We start from the raw sequence: 23701 nt of genomic DNA, 5'->3' as shown, positions 1-23701 counted from the left end.
TTACAGATTCCCTATATCAGCTTACCAATCTCATCACACTTTTTGACCACCTCTGCAGCAGAGGGTCCAAAAACTAAATCTCTATCCAAACTGGAATTTAAAATCTAATGTTTAACATGATCTGGGAGGCTCTGAGAATGCAGCCATGCAAACTTCATCAAAACAGTACCAGTGCCACAGCCCTGGAAGTAGTATCAACAGACTCACACTGTAAACAATGAAAGTGAACTAAGCAATAGAAGAAACTAAATTATTTAAAGCTGATTATTTCCTCAGAAGAAAAGACTGCAGATAAAAACATTCCTCACACTTTCACAATTAATCAGAACAAATTTTAACAAATGAGCCTGGCAATTCAAAATTCTGAAAATCAGAGCTGCAGAAGTATATATTCCAGCCCTTATCAGAAAGAGCAGGATTGGAATTAAGTAAGTGGCAGCAGTTGAATCAACTAAAGCCACAGTTGCTGGGACAGGTCTGGAATAGTGTTTAAAAATTTAAGACTGAGGAACTTTATACATCCTATCTGCTTTTTTGGGGGCAGCTGGCTGACTGTCAGGAAGATTGCAGGCAGTAACTCACATATCCTCTAAAGCAGACCAAACACAAGAAACAGGTGTAGGTTCTGGAAATTCTGTCTGTAACAACTCATAGTATTTTTTGAGGGACTGAGAAACCTCAGTGTTCTCCCACTGAAAACAGTGACAACATTCTAGCAATAGTTTCCGAGAAACAGAAAACCCCAAAGGGGAGAAAAGTAAATTGAGCACTCCTCTGAGTCTGAAGCAGAAATCTGAGGAGAAAACCCTGTATTTGTCCTTCATTTTCTTGTTCAGATTCAGAATCTTGAATCACTTTAGGAAAAAAGGTACCTCTTTCTTTTACCAGAAGCTACTTCTCAAGAAGGATCAATGACTTGAATTAAACCCTGATCCAGACCCAGTAAGCTACTCCTGTCTGAGAAAATTTGAGGATGAGAAAACACATTAGCTTTCTGTTTCATTTTGACAGAAAAACTGGACCAACCATGTTAGTAATGGCAGCAGCACTTTTCCAGAGATGGGCACATCATTCTGACACTACAGGGAAGCCTTCACTGTTCCTTCTCCTTGAACAGGCAAGAATGCTTCTCCCTTGCCCGCTTTGGGGACACCAACAGCCACACAGAATGTTGCTAGCCCCTGGTCCATAGTGGCTGTAGGTATTACACCAGAGGCATACAGGGTAATAAAAGATGAGTGGTCTGAGGTAGAAAAAATAGTCACAGCAGAGTCACCCACCTGCGGTTGAGGAAAACTACTAGAATAATGTGGTGGCAAAGGCTGCTTGCTTGACTTTATTTTTTGTGGCTTGAAGAAGGACTGACTGTGGGAGCAGTAGTTTGTTCCATGGCCAAGCCAAAAATGGTGCCTCTTTCCAAGGGAAGACAAGCCACAATGCCAGTAAAAACTACAAGTCTTTAAAAGTCATTTTTTTTCATAAAAAAACACAGGAAAAGGCACTTTAAAATACCTTGCCACCCCTAGAATAGTAAAATAAACACAATTTCTATAGAGGAAAAAAATGTTCTTCAGTTATGATTAAACTGACAGGAAAACTGTCAGTCTGTTAAAACAAAAAAAACTCCTAGCTTTAAAATAACTCTCCTGAGGACAAAAATGATAAAACACAATCAATATTTAGAAAATCGAAGGTTTTTCCCCAAAGGGAACTTATATGCCCAGCAAAGGAATAGCACCAAGCTGACCACTGATCCTTGAAAAATCTTAGTGGAGCATACTCTTCAGTGGCAGTAAATGTCTGAAGGGCTTGGTGCCCAAACTTGCCTTTTAGTCAGCTCAGTTCCAGCAGTCAGACAATTTGGGCACATAGAAGATGCCCTGAAGCTTTACAAGTTGGCCGGCTGTTAAATCCTTGGCACAATATAACCCACATAGCTGAGGCTACTGCTACAGTGGTCAGTATGATGAACATTACTGCATATGACCAATGCACACAGGCAACTAAGATATTACATTGAAGGGACCATGGAAATTAGGCAGAATAGTTAACTGTCCCTTCCAAGGCAGGGAAAGCAAAGCTTTTTCTTATAACCTATGGCAAAATTCACAAACTTCACAAACAACTCTTACACTCACAACTCTAAGAACTTGCATAAAATATGCATTATCCGCCACTGAAATTACTGACTACTCCAAGTTTAGAATGGAACTTAAAAATATAATTACTAAACCAAGCCCAGTGTGCCTGCTTTCCAAACAGGCATATCACCTAACATCCAAGCCATTCTTCAATGTTCCTCGATATAGCAACCTTTAATCCTAAGTTGAGGAGGAAAAAAGTCTGTTCCATAATATTGCATTCCTCCCCTAAGGAGCAAGCCAGATCAATTTTCTCTGATCTGTGCCCTCAACTCTAAGTTGACTGATTTGATGTTCCTCATCTAAGGCTCAAGGAGCAAGCCAGGTCCATTCTCCCTGATTTGCACCCTTCAATACAGAGCTGAAGAGACAGAGAGAGATAAAGGTCCACTCAATTTTGAAGACTAAGAAAAGTCTTCTCTTCTTTAAACTGTGGCAAACTGCTTGCTGAATATGCAACAAGCAGCTTGATAAATACAACACTGAAGCTTCAGCCCTGACAGAAAATGCAGTACCAGCATTCATTTCTGAATGCTGTCAGACATGAAGCACCTTTGCAAATACAGTATCGGCATTCAGAAAATGAATGTCAGTACTGAGGATCATGGTCCCTGATATTTTGTGCCTGAGGTGGCTGTCCCCTTCACCCCACCCTAGCTACACCTCTGTTGGTCAGCTTTCAGAAGGTGTTATAAGAGATCTGGGAACACAGGTTGACAGCAACCTCTCCTTTGATCACCACATTGCCACTGTGGTCAGAAAGTCCTTCTATGTGGCGCATCTCATTACTAAGGGTTTTTCATCCAGGAAGAAAGAGGTCATTGTCTCCCTCTACTATTCCCTCATTAGGCCAATCATAGAGTACAATGCCCCATTTGGCATGTACCTCACTAGACACATGCAACAACTGGAGAGGCTGCAAAAGTACCTCACAAAGAGGATCCTAGGCCTTAAACACTTGTCCTATATGGACAGACTAAAAAAACTCCAACTATTCTCTGTCTCATATTGCTTACTTAGAGGCGATCTCTGCTTGACTTACAAAGCCATGTCTGACCCAGCACTGTTAGAAATGCTACATCTAAAGCAATCTCAATCCCTCCGCACCACACACTCCAGAGACCTCAGCTTCATTACCACAATCAACAGAACATACTGGAGGGACAGGTTCATAACCCAGAGACTGCCCATGCTAAGGAATAGACTTCCCATACATGTCAAGCACAGCACCTCGCTGACCCTCTTTAAGAGAAATCTTGAGGAGTGGATGTAAAATAGAAAATTTACCCCGGGGATAATTCCAGTGGCTCTAATTGACAGAGGCACTGAAAACTAAGGTCGGGTGGCACAATGCCAGCGTAATCCTATAGCTAGGCTTGTAAAGGCCTAGTACACACCTATGAGCCTATGAACCATTGAATTGCCCTGATAAACAAATATAAATAAAATTATCTAATTGGATATCTGACTGCATTAATTTCTCACACGATTTTTGTGCTAAAGCACTGCAAAGCCAATTACAAGTGCATTTTACCAAAGCTGCTGCAATTGCAGCTGTTTTCTTTAAAATATTTTAACTCAGAGTAACTGTGAGGCAGCAACCCAGATTATCTTCCACACTTTCTCCAAACGTTTCAAACTAGATATACAATAGATCTGAGTTTGTGTAATGTTATTTTGCTGATTCATGCATGTGCATGCAGACACACACACACACACACACACACACACACACACACACACACACACACACACACACACACACATACACTGTTACTTTTGTAATGCTATACATCTAGGTTCAAAGAAGAATTTAGGCTGCCATCCCAATCAGCTAGGTAGGATGAGCAGGACTAAAGGCAACTGTCCTTCTGGAGGGGGTTAAGGGGCATAGCAGGAAATAAGCTACTTTGGCTGACTGACTGTCACTTGACTGTGGAAGGAGACATTAAGTGACCAATGTTTAGTGCTAAGCTCAGATGCAGCACCAGTGACAACTGCCATGTCCAGAGGCTCGTCAACTAATACAGAAGCAGCTTGCATCACCACTGAAGACATCACCAAAAAGGGCATTGTTCCATGCAACAATATAGCAAATATTAACATACATCATTATTTAAATCATGATGATGCCCCAGCCAGGTGAATACCAACTATTCAACCTCTGCGGGGGGTGGGGTGGGGATGATGGCAGGATTAGTTACAGAAAACAACGTAATGCAGGAATTCCAGTGTACAAGCTTAATTTCTTTCCTTCAAAGACCATTTCTGTAATGAAACTGACAAAACCAGCTACACAAAAATAATAACATTACCAGTGAATAACTCACAGTTGCATGAGATAAGAGAGAAAGGAAGAAAAAAAGAACAAAGAAAAAAAGAAAAACATGTGGTGGAATTTATAAAGGATATTGTTTTATAGCATCAGGCTATGCTACACAGAGTAGTTATAGTATGCAAAGCACAGTATTAATAAATGTATACCTTTCTTTGCCAGGTTGAGTACTGTGGTATAGCTGATCACCTGATAGGTCACAGGGTAATGCCACGGAATCACAGTACTTGGTTATCAGCTTATGTCTAGTCTAATTTGAGAGTCACAAAACAGCTATTAGGCATGCATTACAAATATACTAATTTGCTCATTGTCAAATTGCTGTTGTGCCATATAAGTTGTGTAATACACAGGGACAATATATTACACTGGTCAATAAGGAGCATCCAGAGTGCATTAGCTGGTCTTTTTTTCCAGTCACCATGGTGGTGCAGTGGTTAGCATTGTTGCCTCCCAGCAAGAGGTTCTCCGGTTTGATCCTTGGCTGGGGTGCCTTCTGTGCGGAGTCTGCATGTCCTCCCTGTGGTCGTGTGGGTTTCCTCCAGGTGCTTTGGTTTCCTCCCACACCCCAAAGACATGCTGTAGGTGGATTGGACACTCCAAATTGGCCCTAGGTGTGTGTGTGTGTGTGTGTGTGTGTGTGCCTTCACTGGAAAGTTGGGCTCCGGGCTGGCAACTCGACACCGTAAAACTCCACTGCCAATCATGAGTGGATAGGTGATCCACTGTGGTGACCCCTAACTGGGAAAAGACAGAAGAAGAAGATTATTTAGGAGCTCAGAAGAGGCGATCAAATTATATGCTATAAGAAGAGTATGTACAGTTTTCGATGCAGGAGCTGGGTCAATTCCTTGCGGTACACATACTACCATGCTGTCCACAGCTAGTCCTGCACCACATGACACCTCTCATTCAAGAACTGAAAGTAGAATGACTGCCACCATGGTGGAATGCTCATTACTATCCCCTGTGCTAGAGTTTTGCAATGCATAGTATGATGCAGATATACTTTGCCTTATTCCGTAATGTTTTGGAAAGGCGCTGCACCTTCTATTAACCAAACAGCTGCTCACTATTCCCGTCCAACATGCAATAAAGCAGGCATAATGAGTTTATGAATCCCAGCCATTGTGCTTAAGGCATAATCTATTAGCGCAGGGACTAAGAGCTGTTAATAAACTATGACTCTGGGCAAATCACTTAACAAGACAGCACTTTTGCCCAGAGTCTATAAAGGTCATGTAGATCAGTGCTCTTTCCTAGCTAACAAAAGAATAAAAAGACGACTAACACACAATACAGTTGCACTCAGGTGCAGGGTGATGGTAAAAATGTCTGGATGTCTGTGATTTCTGTTGTTACATACAATAGCTTTGGTAAGAGTGAAAGTGAAACTGTTAATAACAACATGGAGATTAGCTACAGGATTGAGTGGTACCAACAATCTAGATTCTACTAAACTCCCAAAAATATGGCTTTAAAAACTGAACACCAGATAATAAATGAACAGTGTAAGGCTTGAATAAGTAGACTGTATTCCTTAAATGTACCTTTTTGGTAATATGTTAGGTCGGAGGTGAAGGGGATGTTCTTTAGGTAAGAAGGACAGCAACAGAAAGCCCACAACCTGCTCTAAAAAAACCTTTCTAATTTAAACAGAAAAAAGTGACAAAAGGAAGTAAAGAAAAAAAAAGTGAAATTAAAGTGTCACAAAACAAGGCAGTGGTTAGCGACAACAAAAAAGTTACAAAAACAGAAAACAGTGAAATTACACTGTTACAAAACATTAAGTGGTGAAAGCCAAGAAAGGCAAGACCAGTCTTGCAATAAAATGGGGCCATGTTTTTTTCAGTTGCAAATGACAATTTTAAATATTAGAACTGCCAGTGGTGACTGGTGTGTTGCCCTACTGGGTTTACTATCAAAATGCCGCAAAACAATTGAATTCCCGGTCAGAAACACGAACAGAATGAGTGAATGAAAATTTAAATCTGCTCACATTGATTCATATACCCGACAACTACAGAGTTGATGTTAAAGTCGAACACAAAAACATACAGTGCAAAAGTTACATCACATCTTTGCAGAGGGGCAAGTCTTCCTGCTCTCCCTCCCCCTGCTAATTATATATTCCAACTCCGAGATCGCACTACGGTGAGGAAAGGGATGAATGTACCAATCCGCACTGTACCGCGATCTCTAGACCTTAGATTGACTTCATATCAGCGAATGCACAGTGGCATTTGCTGATATGAACTACTGATGGTCGGCAACATGGCAATCGGCCATCTGCCATTTGATATCCCGTTTGCAGAACATCTGCACTTGGGATTTTGATAGTAAACCATCCTACTGCATAGCTCATCACTAGTTGTTTATTTAGGGCCTTGAATACATAAACACATGAATACATTTTATTGGATGTGGCTGGGCAATTGTGTGGACTTTTACACTTTGCTTGAAGCGGTCCATACAAAGCATATATTTATTATAAGAAACACCCTCATTTCTGCCTCAGTCTGTTGAATATCCTACAACCTTGTTCTATATATGTGCGATGAACTGTGTGAATTTTCCTTGGTGATCTAACAACCACAATAGCAGCCATACAACAGATATCAGATTCTGAGACAAATGAAACCACAAAGTAGAACATTTATTTATTTATTTTGGGGGGGATGTTGGCTAATGTCAGTGAAAAGGTACAGCTGTGTAATGAACTTGTCATAAAAGCTCATAAATAACTTAATTCCTGTCTTTCCCGGAATCATACCTCTCAACTGCACAGATTTTTCATAGAATGTCCAGATTTCTGCCTCATATGTTTGGCTTGTTCCTCATAAAATTGTGGTTTTCTGGCAAATCATTGCCAAATATTTGAGGGAGGAACAGCAAACTTGGGAACGAATACACAAACTCACAAAGTTCTCCAATTCAGGATGGTGCTGGTAAGTTGACACACACTGGTGAAGAATGGTAAATCCCGCTATGCAGCTCTGGAATAAATAAGTCCTTTCTTGTTCAAAGGTTATCCAAACAATTGCCACGTTCAAGCATCCAAATATAAGTAGTGGACAAAAGGTAGAGCTAAAACCAAACTGGACCAAACAGGGCCAGAAGTTTATTAAAACATTAAGCAACACGGTACAAAAATACTGCTTTTCATCCTTTCACCATACAAAGACTTCTTCAGACAAATGGTTCTACACCAGAAACCAGCCTGTGTTATAAAGGTAATTTCAAATTCAAATTGTGCCCCTCCCCTGCTACAATCCGAATGACCTCATTTCCTGATCACAAAGCATTTGTCATTTCCTCTTCCTAGTTATACACCCATTCAGTAATATACACAATTCACTTGCAAGAACAAGAATAAGGTTAAAACATTAAAATGAAATGAATAAGAGTACAATGGGTAAAAATACACAAAAGTAAATCCCCATTTCAAGTATAAAGTCACTAAACAAATATGAGTATTATAAACTACAAAAATAACAAGTCCAAACATACACATTTAAGCATTTAAACATTATGTCATTATATAATAAAGGTAAGGGGGGATGTTTACGACATAATAATGACATAATGATGAACAATTCTACTTTCTGTTGACTTCTAACAGAATTTAATACTGTAATATATGAGAACCAGTCGATCATAAAACAGTAAAAAATAAGACTTAAAATAAACATTGTGACAAAATATGCTAAAAATAAAATGATGAAAAAATAATATAAATGTCACAAATATATGTTATGTATATATATTGAACATTGAAAATGAAGTGCGTATTTAAACATTATATGCTCTACCATTTCTGCATGTGGCACAATGAATGTCAAAGATAAAATAACCTATCTATTCAATGCTTTCAATTTCAAACTACTAGAAATAGAACATTGTTCATTAAGCCCTGGTACTGAGCAGGCTCTTGTACGAAGTTGCCACAACAATTCTAGTCTCTCTAGAAGCAGGGGCGTCGGTCCCCCTCTATCCTTGTGGACACATTCACCTATTACACTAAAGCCAAAGGTATGACTCGAAAATGTCGCTGTGTGTCTAGCTAAAGCATTGGTCATGTTTCCAGTTCGCATACTATGGTGGACTTAAAGTTATTCATGAGAAGACTTAACTTGCATTTTTTATTTGGTCCTAGTAAAACCTCACAAGGAGCACCTGATCCACTTTATGTGTCTAGTTCCTTTTGTCCACCAATGCACACATCATTAGCTTTGTTTGAGAAAATATGCGAATGGGATATTTTTAACTGTTTGAATAATGTACAACCTAGTAACAATTCAATTACTAATAACATTACAAATGAAGAGAAACAATGTATAGAGTTGATTCAGACCACCAATGTTAGGGTTGTTCAACCAGATAAGGGAGGTGGTCTTGTTATATTTGATGTACCAGACTACAATAATAGGATTAAGCGGATCCTTAACACTAATACATATCAAAGTGTTTCTAAAAATGAATTGAACGTAGCATACAACAGGATAAAAGCACTGATTGAGGAACTTTTTGTAGAGGCTAGAATAGACAAAGATACTTACATTTTTCTGTTTATGGCATTTCCAAAGATCCCGACTGTTTTCGGGATCCCTAAGATCCACAAATCTATTTCGGACTCACCATTGAGAGCCTTGATAGATGCTAGAGGTAGTATAACTTACCCAATAGCTAAATTTATAGATTATCATTTAAAGAAATTTGTATGTCAGCTCCCACAGATATGTAAGGACTCCTGGGTGTTTTTGAGATCTATTAGCTCCATTCCATTCGACCAAGAGTTAAATTTCTTAACTATAGACGTTAAGGACTTATATTCATCGATACCACAAAGCACGGGGGTCGAATGGGTGAGGGAGTTATTACTCGAAATGGGGGCCACAACTGCGTTGGTTTCATTATTATGTGAACTACTTGAGGTTGTGTTGGATAACAACTACTTTACATTTGGTGGGGAATATTTTGTGCAAAAAATAGGTGTAGCGATGGGCTCTCCCTGTGGGGCCAGTTTCGCCAATTTGGTGATGGCACACTGGGAGAGAACTCATGTACTTCAACACTTAGAGGTGGCTAGCAGCATCAGGTATTACACTCGATTTTTGGATGACATTTTTATATTGCTTAAGGGCAACTCTGAAGTTGCAGATGAATTACTCATCCATTTTAACGATAGCACCACCTTTTTATCTTTTACACACAGCTTTCATACAAGTAGAATTGCATACCTTGATGTATACTTGGAAAAGGACTTGGAAACCAGTACCCTTGTATCAAGGATCTACAAACCAGTACCCTTGTATCAAGGATCTACAGGAAACCAACATACTCAAACTCCTTTTTACACTATTCTAGCTGCCATCCCGTGACTCACAAGAGAGCTGTTGTCAAAGGCCAACTGGTGAGGGCAGCTAGAATGGTGTCCAGGGAAACTGACTTTGACCTCGAGTGTGAATTGTTGCGAGGTATGTTCTTGAGGAGGAAATATCCTCCTACCTTGGTGGATGCACTTATAAGGGAAGTATCACTGAAACGCATGAAAAATATATACATACCACTTTTGGGAGAAAATTTAAGTAGCACAACTAATGGAGGTGACACCTTAAGTGAACCACTTAATAGGGAGGAACATGCTGACATTAATAGTTTTTGCTTTATTACAACATTTAGTCTGGATGCTTACAAAATTTCAGACATTATTAACAAGAATTGGAAATTCTTATTAGACGAAGAGAGACTCCCAAGTGCACTACCAAACAGAGTTAAAATAGTATACAGGAAGAGAGCAAATACAAAGAGCATCTTGCAAACAAGCAAAATGAATAACTGTAGGCCATCTATGTTAGGCATGAATAAATGCAATATGTGTAGGTATTGTACTCACATGGACATAGGTAAACATTTTACACTGAGAAATAGGCAATACATCAGCCAAGGTAAATTCAACTGTAATTCAAAGAATGTGGTATATGTAGCTATTTGTAAAGCATGCCCCTCATTCTATGTTGGTAAAACTGAGAGGAGACTGAGGGAAAGGGTGTATGAACACCTGTATAGTATGCGAACTGGAAATATGACCAATGCTTTAGCTAGACACACAGCGACATTTTCGAATCATACCTTTGGCTTTAGAGTAATAGGTGAATGTGTCCACAATGATAGAGGGGGACCGATGCCCCTGCTTCTAAAGAGACTAGAATTGTTGTGGCAACTTCGTACAAGAGCCTGCTCAGTACCAGGGCTTAATGAACAATATTCTATTTCTAGTATTTTGAAATTGAAAGCATTGAATAGATAGGTTATTTTATCTTTGACATTCATTGTGCCACATGCAGAAATGGTAGAGCATATAATGTTTAAATACACACTTCATTTTCAATGTTCAATATATATATATAACATATATTTGTGACATTTATATTATTTTTTCATCATTTTATTTTTAGCATATTTTGTCACAATGTTTATTTTAAGTCTTATTTTTTACTGTTTTATGATCGACTGGTTCTCATATATTACAGTATTAAATTCTGTTAGAAGTCAACAGAAAGTAGAATTGTTCATCATTATGTCATTATTATGTCGTAAACATCCCCCCTTACCTTTATTATATAATGACATAATGTTTAAATACTTAAATGTGTATGTTTGGACTTGTTATTTTTGTAGTTTATAATACTCATATTTGTTTAGTGACTTTATACTTGAAATGGGGATTTACTTTTGTGTATTTTTACCCATTGTACTCTTATTCATTTCATTTTAATGTTTTAACCTTATTCTTGTTCTTGCAAGTGAATTGTGTATATTACTGAATGGGTGTATAACTAGGAAGAGGAAATGACAAATGCTTTGTGATCAGGAAATGAGGTCATTCGGATTGTAGCAGGGGAGGGGCACAATTTGAATTTGAAATTACCTTTATAACACAGGCTGGTTTCTTGTGTAGAACCATTTGTCTGAAGAAGTCTTTGTATGGTGAAAGGACGAAAAGCAGTATTTTGTACCGTGTTGCTTAATGTTTTAATAAACTTCTGGCCCTGTTTGGTCCAGTTTGGTTTTAGTTCTACCTTTTGTCCACTGCTTATATTTGGATGCTTGAACGTGGCAATTGTTTGGATAACCTTTGAACAAGAAAGGACTTATTTATTCCAGAGCTGCATAGCGGGATTTACCACTCTTCACCACTATTTGAGGGAGGAAGTCAGAAAACAATGACAGATATTTGAGACTCAGACTTCATACCCTTCAGAAAATTAGCATTAGCAAAACATGTTATTTTATCAACTTTCTGATTTTATAAGAGCAATATTTAAAACTTATCCCTGTTTTGTGGCCTTTGACCCCATTTATTTAGGGTTTTGTCCAGATTTCTTGCTCTAAGAGGTTGACAGCTATGTACAGTAATCATAATCTAGGGAAACCCCCTACTTTCCATATCTGATCATCTAATCTTAATCACTTAATGGCAGCTTCAGCTTGTAAACTGACAAATTAAAAAATAACACTTTTTGAGTTTACAGATTGCTAAGTTTACAGGTTGCCATTAAGTGAATGTAATTGCTTATAGACAGATTCTAAACTGTCTGTAAAACTGTTATTTTGTTAAAGGTAGATGACTACTGTTAAAAATAGTTTGACAGGCATTTTACAAACGGAGACAGCAAGATGGGAAGATGCTGTCTGCCATAAGAGTGCACTTTGTCACCCCTCAATGGACCTTTTCAAGTAATCAGAATTGGGATAAGTACCTCTTTTTCTGAAATTTGAAGCAGTCTTCTCAGGACACTTTTTCAGAGGGTTCCTCCCAAGGGCAGGAGGGGAATCATAGTAGATGCCACCTATGAGGTAGGGTTGGTCCACAGAATCACGGTTTCTGTGGGTCGTTCCCTGGTGGGGCCTTTCCACGACCCTGAAGGGTTGCCTAACTGTCCTACTCTGGAGGCAGTCAGGGTTTAATAGCTTAATAGGTTAGTACTAGGCTAACTGCCCTTGCGAGCCATTTTAAGCCTAGCCAGTTATCCCCTGTGAGATTCAAACCCTGTACCTTGTGTTTGTAAGGAAATCACCTTAACCATTAGGCCACCATCTTTGCTTGGGTTTTCACCCAAAAGCTTGGGAGGCCATCACCTTGGATGTGTGGGTGGTAAGAGTCATATCCAGAGATTGTTCTATTTCTTTTTCAGAGGTTCGAAAATTTCATCAAAAGCATCTGCCAGATGTTCCACCTTCAAAAACAATGAAATGTGAGTCAGCCAACACGGTCACCAAACAGAAATTCAGTATAAAGCACACTATTAAAGTAGGTTAGCGCTTTTGTGGGGTTGCCGCTTTATCAGCCCAAAAGAATAAAAAACGTACATGAAATACATCAAATATAAAATAAAGTCTAACCAATCATCAAAATCTACTAATAAAACAATAAAAGCCAACCAATCATAATCATTGCCTCATTACCAATGCAGGCTTGAGTGGAGTCCCAAAATTTAGCCCTGGTGATTTGTGTGCTTGGAGAGAAGCAATCTATTTCAACTCAAACATTTCAATCTGGTTATTGAAATCACCCCTTCTAATATTAGGAGTAACCAGTTGCAAAACCCTAAAACTAAATGTATTATGTCCTGGCAGATATAGAGCATTAGTAGATTTTGATGACTGGTTAGACTTTATTTTATATTTGATGTATTTTATGTATGTTTTTTATTCTTTTGGTCTGATGAAGTGACTACCCCGCAAAAGTGCTAACCTACTTTAACAAATTTGGTCTACTGTGCCTTATACTGAGTTTTTGTTTGGTGACCATGTTGGCTGACTCACATTTCATTGTTTTTGATACTTTTTTTGATGCAAATCGCCTTTAGCAGTTGGCTTGCTTTTTTGATGTTCCACTTTGGCAGAGCATTCAGCATTCAGCTATAGAGATTCACAAGTTGCTTACAAACCAAGTCATTCAAAAGGTCCCACCAGACCAGAAAGGATCCAGGGTCTATTCCAGACTCTTTTTAGAACTAAAAAAGAGCACATACCTCAGGCAAATTTTGTATTTAAGCAGACTGAATCATTTCATGAAAAAGATCAAGTTTCGGATGGTCAAGGTGCAGTGCATCTTACTTCTTCTGGGAAAGGATGACTGGATGTACTCAATAGACTTCAAGGACACCTACCATCATATCAAGATAGACACACATTCTAGGAGGTTTCTGTGCTTCTGGCTGTAGGCTTGCCATTTTGTCTCACCACAGCCTCCCATGTGTTTACCAAGTGCATGGCAGTGGTCGCAGCCTGGCTCGGGTTGCATGGATTCCAGGTCTTTTCTTACCTGGTCAACTGGCTCCTTACCACCCTCATGAGAGCACCATTTATCACAGCCAGTGATACCTTGGTCCAACTGTGCAACCACTTAGGCATTACAGTTAGTTACCCAAAGTTGAGCCTTCAGCCTGTTCAGGTAATAGAGGTCACAGGTTGCTGCTTGAATACAGTACAATCAGTCAAATTGCTAGGCTTCAGAGTTCCAGAGTGATCAGCCTTCATGCTCTGGCCTTGTCAGTGCTTGCAACGTTGAAGCTTCCAACTCATGCAGTTATGAAAGTTCTAGGTCATATGGCAGCATCCATATGGTTGGTTCCTATAACCAGATATCATATGAAGGCTCTGTAATGGACTCTTGTTGTACAGTGGTCTTTCCTGTCGCACCCCATGGATTTTCCCATGTAGCTGATAAAGGTGTGTTACAATCAAATTTGTTGGTGATTGCAGTCTCCTTTAGTAACCAATGGGAGATCATTTCTTCTTCCAGTTCCCTTGGCTATGGTGACCATGGATGTCTCCCTCCTGGGGTGGGAGATGGGGAATTTTGAAAGGAGGATGGTTCAAGGGTCCTGGTCTTCCATGGAGGCCCACATTCATATCAATGTTCTGGAGATGAGGTCTATTCTCCTTTTGCTGCAGGCCTTTCTGGACACCCTTCTCAGAGGTGTGATTTCAGTAGAGATGGACAATATGTCAGTTGTCTAATGTTGAGAGGCCATGAGGGTTTGGCAAAGAGTTGATTTCTTCTCAGTGGTTTCTGGTGGCAATGCACATCCCATGGAAATCCAACAGTCTGGCCAACAGCCTCAGTAGAAGCATTCTGCTTCCTCGTAAGTGGTCCCTAAATCTGTGGATTGCAGCTAGGATTTTTCGGTGCTGGGGCACTCCATGTTGTGACCTATTTGTCTCCCGACCCAACACCAAGTGCAGCAGCTATTATGCCTTAGTTCCCACTCTTGAACTAGTGAGTGTTCCGTCAACACTGTATTCTAAAAACCAAGAAGAAATAAAGAACGCTGAACTCCACGGATTCCTAAAATGCTAACTGCTCACAAACATTATCCCAACCACCTGGAATAATGTAAAATGTGTATCAAAACACTCCAACCACCGTTAAGTTAAAAAATCTTCATTTATTAGACCATACGTTAAGTGCTTTCACTCACTGAACCGTGAGCTTCATCAGAACAAATTTAAAAACAGTAAATACAATTTAAATACCCCATTTTGGCGCCAAAGCAAAATAAATTTAAAGTGGCACAACTTCAAAAGAATTCAGTGCTAAAATAGTCATTTTTTAACTTAATGTCACCTGTAACAAATATTGACATCCAAGCATCCTACCAACAAAATAATTAACAATATCAAAATGTGTAAGAATAAAAAATAAAAAAATAAAAAATACTAATGCATATAAACTAATGCATTTTGCTTGATAAACAAACCATTCACATGTCCCTTACAAATGTGTATACTGTATTCAAATAACTTATTTAATATGTAAAAAATACTATTTAAGTGAAACTGTTTAAATAAACCAATTTAAGTATAAAGTTATGACTACCCACAGACATACAAAAATGTGTATGTCTTAAATGTTATTATAAAACAGATCTATAAACTACAGTATGTGCGTGGATCTTCTAATACATAAACTAAATTGTACATTTACCTATAAAATGTATAATTAAAATAGTCTAATATTTTATATTTAATAATGGTTTTATAGTAATGTGGTTATTAAGCCCCGGGGGTGTCGAGGCATCAGTGAATAACTGCCACCATACTTCCTTATAGGCCAAGATTGCATGCCCTGGATACTATATAGGGAAGACCGAAAGGAACTTCAAAAAACGCATTTATGCACACCTATATAGTATAAGGAGGAAAGATGTGAACAATGCTCTTTACAGGCATGTAGAGAAATATGGAGCCGAGCATGTTTTTAAATTTGCTATTTTGGAAAATGTTGTCCCAGACCCTAGAGGAGACAACATTAAAGCAATCACACTAAAAATATTAGATACATTACTATGAATCAGAAGCATAAGCTAAGCATTGCTAGTCAAATGGAGAGTTTGAGAAACAGTTTGTTTGTCTTTTTCAACAAACTAGGAACATGTTATTCCACGGCAGAATGTTTTAGGGTTATATCATTAGATAGATTTTATTTGTTTCAAAAGTTTTCTCCACAGCTGAAGATTTCATATTGTTATATATAAAGTATATAATATGTTCTGCACATAAATGTGATTTCATTATACCTGTGACTTTTACTGTCTTATATAAATGTCTGATTTTAAAAGCATATCTATTGATATTAATGGACTGAATAATCCAGTCCAGTAAATAGGGGGAGTCTGTTCAAATGCTTGCAATTACATAAAGCGCAAATAGTATTTCTACAGGAAACATGTTTACTTAATAAAGATGTAAAAACCTTTCATTAAAAAAAAATATTTGGTTCTAGCAGGTTCTAGCTTTCAAGGTAAAAGAAGAGGCACCCTCATTTTATGGAAGAACTCACCAGTAATGCCTAAGGTAAAAAGATACCTATGTTAATAAAAATGGTATGTTAAGCATTCTTATGACTGAGTGGAACAGAAAACTACATGCATTGGTGAACTCTTATTGGATTACAGGGCTTGGAGCTAAAGATGCAAAAAATTACTTAGACACTATGGCTTATTACATGAAAGGTGAAGTCATAATGGCTGGTGATTTTAATTATATTTTATCAGACAGAGATTCAACTGCAGATAGAAAGCTGAGAATCACATCTTCAGTCAAACACTTAACAAATTTTATAAATCTAATGAATTTAAAGGATATATATGAGCTAAGAAAAACAAACTAACTTTAATTTACCCGTTATTCATACACTTATGAAACACAAACAAATATTGATAACATTTTTGTCTCAAATTATCACAAATCAGAGAAATTTCAATAGTTTCATGTCCATTATTGGACCACAATTCTATAATCTTTAAAATTATTTTAAAAACTGACAATTTAATACATCACAGGAGATTACCAGCATACATTATTAGAATAAAAGAATTCAAGGATTAGTATGTTAAAGAGATCAAAAATTTCCTAGAAATAAACAAAAATGGCGAAGTATCTGACAATGTCCTATGGGATTCACTATAGACTTACTTAAATGGAAGAGTTACAAACTGGTATATTAGTAAAACAAGAGAATGGGACAAAGAACTAAATACACTTCAGGCCAAAATAGACACACTAAAGTTAAATCTAAAACTAAATGACATTATCAGTCAGTCTGAACTTAAAAACTTAAATACAAAATATACTGAAATTCTAAATCATAAAATTTCAATAAGCCTGGAAAAACTTAAACTTCAGGCATAGTCAGTAAACTCTTTAAGTTTGCATAAACTTGCTCTTAGATCAAAGAAAATGAATACACTAAATCATATGAAAGAAATTTTAACACATATAAAAATAAAAAAAATGAAGAAAACATATATTAAAGGTATTCTTGAGGGCTTTAAAATATTTTATGAAAATATAAGTAATAATACAAATAACCTAAATAATGATGATATAGTTGAAACTTTTCTAAGGGAAAATATAAATAATAAAATAACAAGTGGACAAATAAAAAAATGATAGATCATTTGCTTTAACAGAAATAAAAAGATCAAATAAAAAAGTTAAAAAATAATAAGGTGTCAGGCTTAGAAGATCTTATACCAGAACTATATAAAATACTGCTGGATGATGCAGTTAAAATATTAGATAAGATCTATATAAAAACACTGCTGAAGCCCACCCAGCATGGAAATATTCCCTTATATCACCTATTTTAAAACAAGATAAGAATCCTACAAAGTGCTCATCATACAGATCCATTTCACTTTTAAATGTGGAGTATAAAATGTCCATGTCCATTTTAGTTAACAGAATTAGTCTACTTATACCTAAACTAAGCGGTAGCATTGTCGCCTCACAGTAAGATGTTGTCCTGCTCGATTCTCAGCTAGAGCGTCTTCTGTGTGGAGACATGCATGAATGGGCGTACCTTCGTTGAAGGTTGTGCGTCAGGGCCGGCAACTCGGCACGTAAAAATCTACTGCCAATCATTAGAGGACCGGAGTTCTGCTCTGGAGACCCCTAACCGGGAAAAGCCGAAAGACCCAACAACATACCTAAACTAATTAATAGTGATCAAACTGGGTTTATTTTAAATACACAAGAAAGGATAATATAATGAGAATACATATATTAATAAACTTTGCAAACAAAAGTTAAAAAGAACTTTCTATCATTAGTCTCGACTTAGATAAGGCTTTTGACTCAGACAATTGGTTGTACCTGTTTAAAACATGTAAAGTGTATAATTTTTTACCTGAGCTAATTGCATTAATTTCTAAGTTATACAATAACTCTTGTGCTTATGCTGAAATAGGTTATTTTCTTTTTAATCCCTTTAAATTATAAAAAGGCACAAAACAAAGGCTGTCCATTGCCAACTTTATTTTTTTGCATTAGCTACAGAACCCTTTGTTAATAGTATTAGATCCAATAAGAACATTAATGGAATTAAAAGATTTCAAACAAATATTCAACTCTTTGTTGATGATATTTTACTAACAATAGGAAATTACAGAGAATTCATTAGCCCATATAATTAGTTCTGTGAGTCAGTTTGAAGAAATCTCGAACTTAAGATCTAATCATAATAAAACAAGTACATTATTAATTAATAAAAGACTAAAAAATTCATACAAAAATATTCTAACCTCAACTGGAATAGCAATCAAATGAAATACCTTGGTATAACCATTATGTCTAACAGTAGAGAAATGATACAAACAAACTTTCAACAGGTTGTTGATAAAATTTTAAGTTTAGTCACAAACTGGAACAAATTCTTCTTTACCATGGAAGAATGACTAATGCTTATTAAGATGGTAATTCTCCCTAAAACAGTGTTTTATGGTGAATAGGGAGAGACTGCCAAGGGTGGCCACGGTGGTGCAGTGGTTAACATTGTCGCCTCACATCAAGAGGTTCTCCGGTTCGATTCTCAGCTGCAATGCCTTCTGTGCACAGTCTGCATGTTCTCCCTGTGGTCATGTGGGTTTCCTCCCTCATCCCAAAGACATGCTGTAGGTGGATTGGACACTCTAAATTGGCCCTAAGCGTGAGTGTGTGTGTGTGTGTGTGTGTGTGTGTGTGTGTGTGTGTGTGTGTGTGTGTGTGTGTGTGTGTGTGTGTGTGTGTGTGTGTGTGTGTGTGCCTTCTGTGGAAGGTTGGGCACCGGGCTAGCAAGTCAACACCATAAAACTCTACTGCCAATCATGAGCGGACAGGTGATCCACTGTGGCGACCCTTAACCAGGAAAAGCTGAAAGAAGAAGAAGAAGGGACAGACTGCCAAGTAATAGGATTCTGGTATGGCTGGCTGGTGCCTGGTTCATTACCGTGCACAGAGCCCAATTCATCCATGATCCAGCTCTGTTGACTCTGGAGGTATATGATGCAATGATATGGCATTATCAGCCATTCAGGTACGTCAGATCTGTGCTGAGTGACGTAAGAGGAGCTAGCTACTCTTGATGACAGGGAAGTCAAAGGGAAGTCAAAAATGAGATGCAGGCGTCCTGTAAGCATGTAAGCCCTCCCCACACAAAACAAAATCTGATTTTTGTTTGACTTGTGGATTGAACAAAAGCTGCTGTAACATTTATACTGTATTTAATTGTTTTGCTTTATTCATTACAAATTAATTCAGTAACAATCCTGGATTGTTTAATATTGTCTAAACATGTTACATTTTAGTAATATATTTTTGCGGTACTTTCTTTACAGCCTTCAGCAACTACAAAGGGGTTGACATTTGTCATGTCATATAGTCTGTATTATCCGGAGTGATGATCAGAACTGTCTGATCTTCAGTATCCAATATGTAGTCATTGTTGCATAGTACTGTAATACAGTGCTCTCCACAAGATTTAATTGTCTAGGATTTCTGCATTTAGCTAAAACCATTACTTTGTCTGGCAAGTAAGGATGCTGTCTGTCTCTGTGAAGATACTGGCTCACAAAAGTGTCTGCAGAAGATCCTGCTGAGAAAAAACATGAACATTGTCAATGGAAAGACTAATGTCTAAAAAGTTGATACTCTTACCAAAACCACTCAACGTGAACTTGAAGACAGAAGTACTCTCATTGACATGAGAAAAAACTGGGCAAATTCTTCAAAAGTAACCTATTCCAAATAAAAAACAAATCCTCTTTGCACCTCTTGTAGAACACTAGCTAGCTTTTCAAGTGTGCCTGTTCCCACCGGCTTATACCCAAATTGGTGAAAACAGGTGCCACTCTTGCACACATTGCCACGCCAGTGATCTGTTTTAAGTATCTTCCTAAAAAGACAAAATAATTGTTGTCCAAGATGACCTCCAAGATTCCAACTCTGTACACACAGTGTTGATCAGACTGTTGTTGAAATCTGTGAACCTATTGAGGTATTTTTTTATAAAGTTGATGCCGGTTTCCTGTTCACTGCAAGTATAGAGTGACACTCATCTATAGATGCAAAGACCCATCCCTTCTCCACCTTAGGTAATTCACTCAAAAGTTCCAATAAATGCCTTGACTCATGGAGGTAAAACTTGGATGTCTGCACCACAGGGTGTAAAAGATGGTCAAGAAAGATGGAAACTGGTTTGGTCTTATACTCCACTGCAGAGACAATCAGTCAAAAGGAAGGGTTGTACAAGTCTGTGTGCACTTTAGATGTTTTTCTGAGACAGACAGCATGCTCTTTGACCTTCTGAGCCAGAGCAACATTGATCACGACACCTACCACTTTTTGCAAGTTGAATTTCTGAAAATGGCAGATATCTTTGGCATCCCTAACATAAGTTAACATTAGAAACTGGCAGGCCCTGGGTGACATACTCTGTTTATGTGATGCATACATAATATCACGTCATATGCCTCTGGAGACTGCGAAAACCCTCAGGAGCTTCATAGAAAAATAGCAAAACTAATAAAGGAAATAAGAACATTCAAGTCTTAGACTTACTGAAGAGGTTTCTAAATGTCAGAATTGTGTTTTATTATGTTCCCTGCAATTTGGCAATCAAGGAGTTAGTTTTAAAATACAGAAAATATAACATTCTGAAACATCCTTTTAGGCATTTGATTTTAATCAAACTGATTTTCACTGCTCCATCGTCAGTAGGTCACAGAATATCCAGGTGTAGAAGAAAGCAATAATTCAACTAATTTGTGGCAGTATTGCTTTTCTGCAAATATATACACTGTGCTTCATAACTTCCATTCAACATTTTAAGCAATTAGCTGTACAATTATAATTTTCACATCTTGAGCCTGAACACTATTTTCTTTATTCTGCTCCCACTTTCATCTCCAGCTTTGAAATCACTTTTTTTCCAAATCAAACACTGGGAGACTTGGGTCGTAGTTTTCTCAGCAGCTACAGTTTAAGTATTTAGAAAGACTGATTTTTGTAATGAATAAATCAGCAATTTGTCATAGTCAAGCTCAAAAGAATTAGTAGGTTTCTGACAAACTCTCATTGTTATCCATCTGCTGGAGGGTTTTATTTATTTATTTATTTCAGTTTATTTTCCAGGTAGGTAGATGGTCTATTGACCCTTTTCAGCCATGAACCAGATAGAATGTTAAAATATTTACGGTAAGATATGACAAACAACACATGTTATCTGTTAAGTTAACAGAAAGTACATTGATAAAATATTAGGAAAACACAGCAATCATACTATGAAACTATATACATATGAATTAATATACACAGTTATTAATACATAAAATTATACAAGAATGCATTTCTTAACCTGTATATTGAAAGCATGATATTTGGCTTCCTCAAAGGAGTCTTTTAAAGCTTTTTTTGAATGCTTCTACTGTACCACTGCACTTAACACCATTAGACAGATGGCTCCACAGAGCAGGTCCTGTTCTAGAAAAGACTCTCACCTATGGCTAGTTTGAATTTGGGTCTGCAAATGGAAATGACATTTTCTTGGCTGTTTGTTTCTAAATGTGTAAATTTGGTTTCACAGTGGAAATTTCCTTTGGCGAGGACAGTACCATGTTTTTAGAATTTTGAATGTTAGTGTTCTAAGAAGGAAAGTGGATCTATGTGGTATTGGAAGTCCATATACTGCATGAAGTACTTCAAATTGGTGTTTTCTTTGGTCAGATAGGAGTGCAAATTTACATGTTTTTAATTATGCAGTCTGAAGGATAGACGCAGACAACACAGATCTATCATTATGCTAAGTACATAACTTTCATATCTGATGCTGTCTCTTTCATCTGTTCCTCAATGGATGGAACAGAGTCCCTAGGTACCATAACACTTGGGAAGTCTCATGAAAGGATATTCCAAAGCACAGCCAAGCAAAAGGAGGCTCTTGACTCGACTGTACATCCAATTTATAGTGTGATATGAAAGCATGGACCTTGGACCAAGTAGCACATATCTCATCAAGAGGGACCCTGGAAAAAACCTGCAGAAGAGACTACTGATTTTGTTGAATGAGCCTTCAAAGGTTTGGATAATGACAGGCCCTTTTCTTTGTAGTCATGAGATATGTAGTCTGAAAGCCAACAGATGAGTGCAACCTCAGACACTCCTTTATCAATCTTGGTTGAAGAGAAAGAGATAAACAATGGATCAGGCTTTCGGATTGTCTTAGTTTGATGGAAACAGAATCATAGTTGAAGGTGCACATTCATCAAACATAGTACATATTTGCCCTTATTGGAAACATTTGGAAAAAAACACTGGTAGATTGATTGATTGATTGGCAGACAATTCAGAAACCACTTCAGGAAGAGAGTAAGGGTTGTGTCTCAAGGATACCCTATCCTTGCAGAAAATCAGGTAAGGAGGTTTTGAAGATAAGGAATGGAGCTCCCAAAATTCTCTTGGTAGAGGTGATAATTACCAAAAATGGAGTTTTCCATCATAAGGACTTCAAATCACCTTTGGCCTCATAGTCAAAAGGAGAGTCTGCCAAGGCCAGCAACAAAACAGTAATATCCCAAGGAGGTACCCATTCCCTGAGTAGTGGACGACAAAGAGAGGTACCCCTGAGAAAGGTCTTGGATAATCTAAGGGATGCAATGGGAATGTGATCTTCTCAGGTAAGAAAAGAACATACAGCAGCAATTTGCACCTTAATATTGGAGAAACCATTTCCATCATAAAAACAAAAAATTCAGAATGGCCAGAAGAGGGGCTGAGAAAGGATTTAAGTTTTTTTTTCTGGAGGCAAAGACAGATAACCTTTTCCACTTTCTTTTATAGATATTCGTTTTAGAAGGTCTCTGGGTGGAGGTCAAAATGGGGCAGACTGGAGAAGAAAGCCTGGACTGTCTAGCCATCACTGGAATTGGAGAAACCATGTGGTTAGTTTGCAGGATTGAATGTCCTGGTAAAGTGACCCTGACAGGTGAAATAGAAGATCTAGAGATGAGTCCAGCACCCAGGGAGGGTGTACTAGATGATGCCACAGGAAGGGAAACTACACTTGTTGAGGCCAGTGGGGAGCTATAAGGATGACCATGACCTTCCTCACCAATGTTTTTAGTAGGAATTTGGGTACTTAACTGCTGAATTTGTGCTCTGCTACTACTGGGTTGAGGGGAAACTCATGACGAAGGATAGATCTGCTCAATAAGGCCGTTACAACACTGGACTTCTCCAGAATGTTCATTGCTATCAGAAAGCAGTGGGAAGACATCACCCATTGCCATACTCATGGCCTCTCTACAGAAGAGATAAGATTGGGTTTCTCCCTGTTTGTTGATGTACCAAATAACCAAGTTGTCTGTTTGGCTAAATATCACACTCAAGGGGAGAGAGT

At 37.9% G+C, this 23701-nt stretch overlaps 1 protein-coding gene across 1 annotated transcript in view; it reads right to left on the bottom strand.

Annotated features, from left to right (window-relative positions):
- ATAT1 (alpha tubulin acetyltransferase 1) overlaps window positions 1–23701 on the bottom strand; it is a 920612-nt gene that overhangs the window by 9520 nt on the left and 887391 nt on the right. The window lies entirely within an intron of this gene.

This window comes from Protopterus annectens, chromosome 9.part0 (assembly GCF_019279795.1).
Source record: "Protopterus annectens isolate FY-2018-M chromosome 9.part0, PAN1.0, whole genome shotgun sequence".
Lineage (NCBI taxonomy): Eukaryota > Metazoa > Chordata > Ceratodontiformes > Protopteridae > Protopterus > Protopterus annectens.
This window is presented reverse-complemented; position numbering and strand designations above follow the sequence as displayed.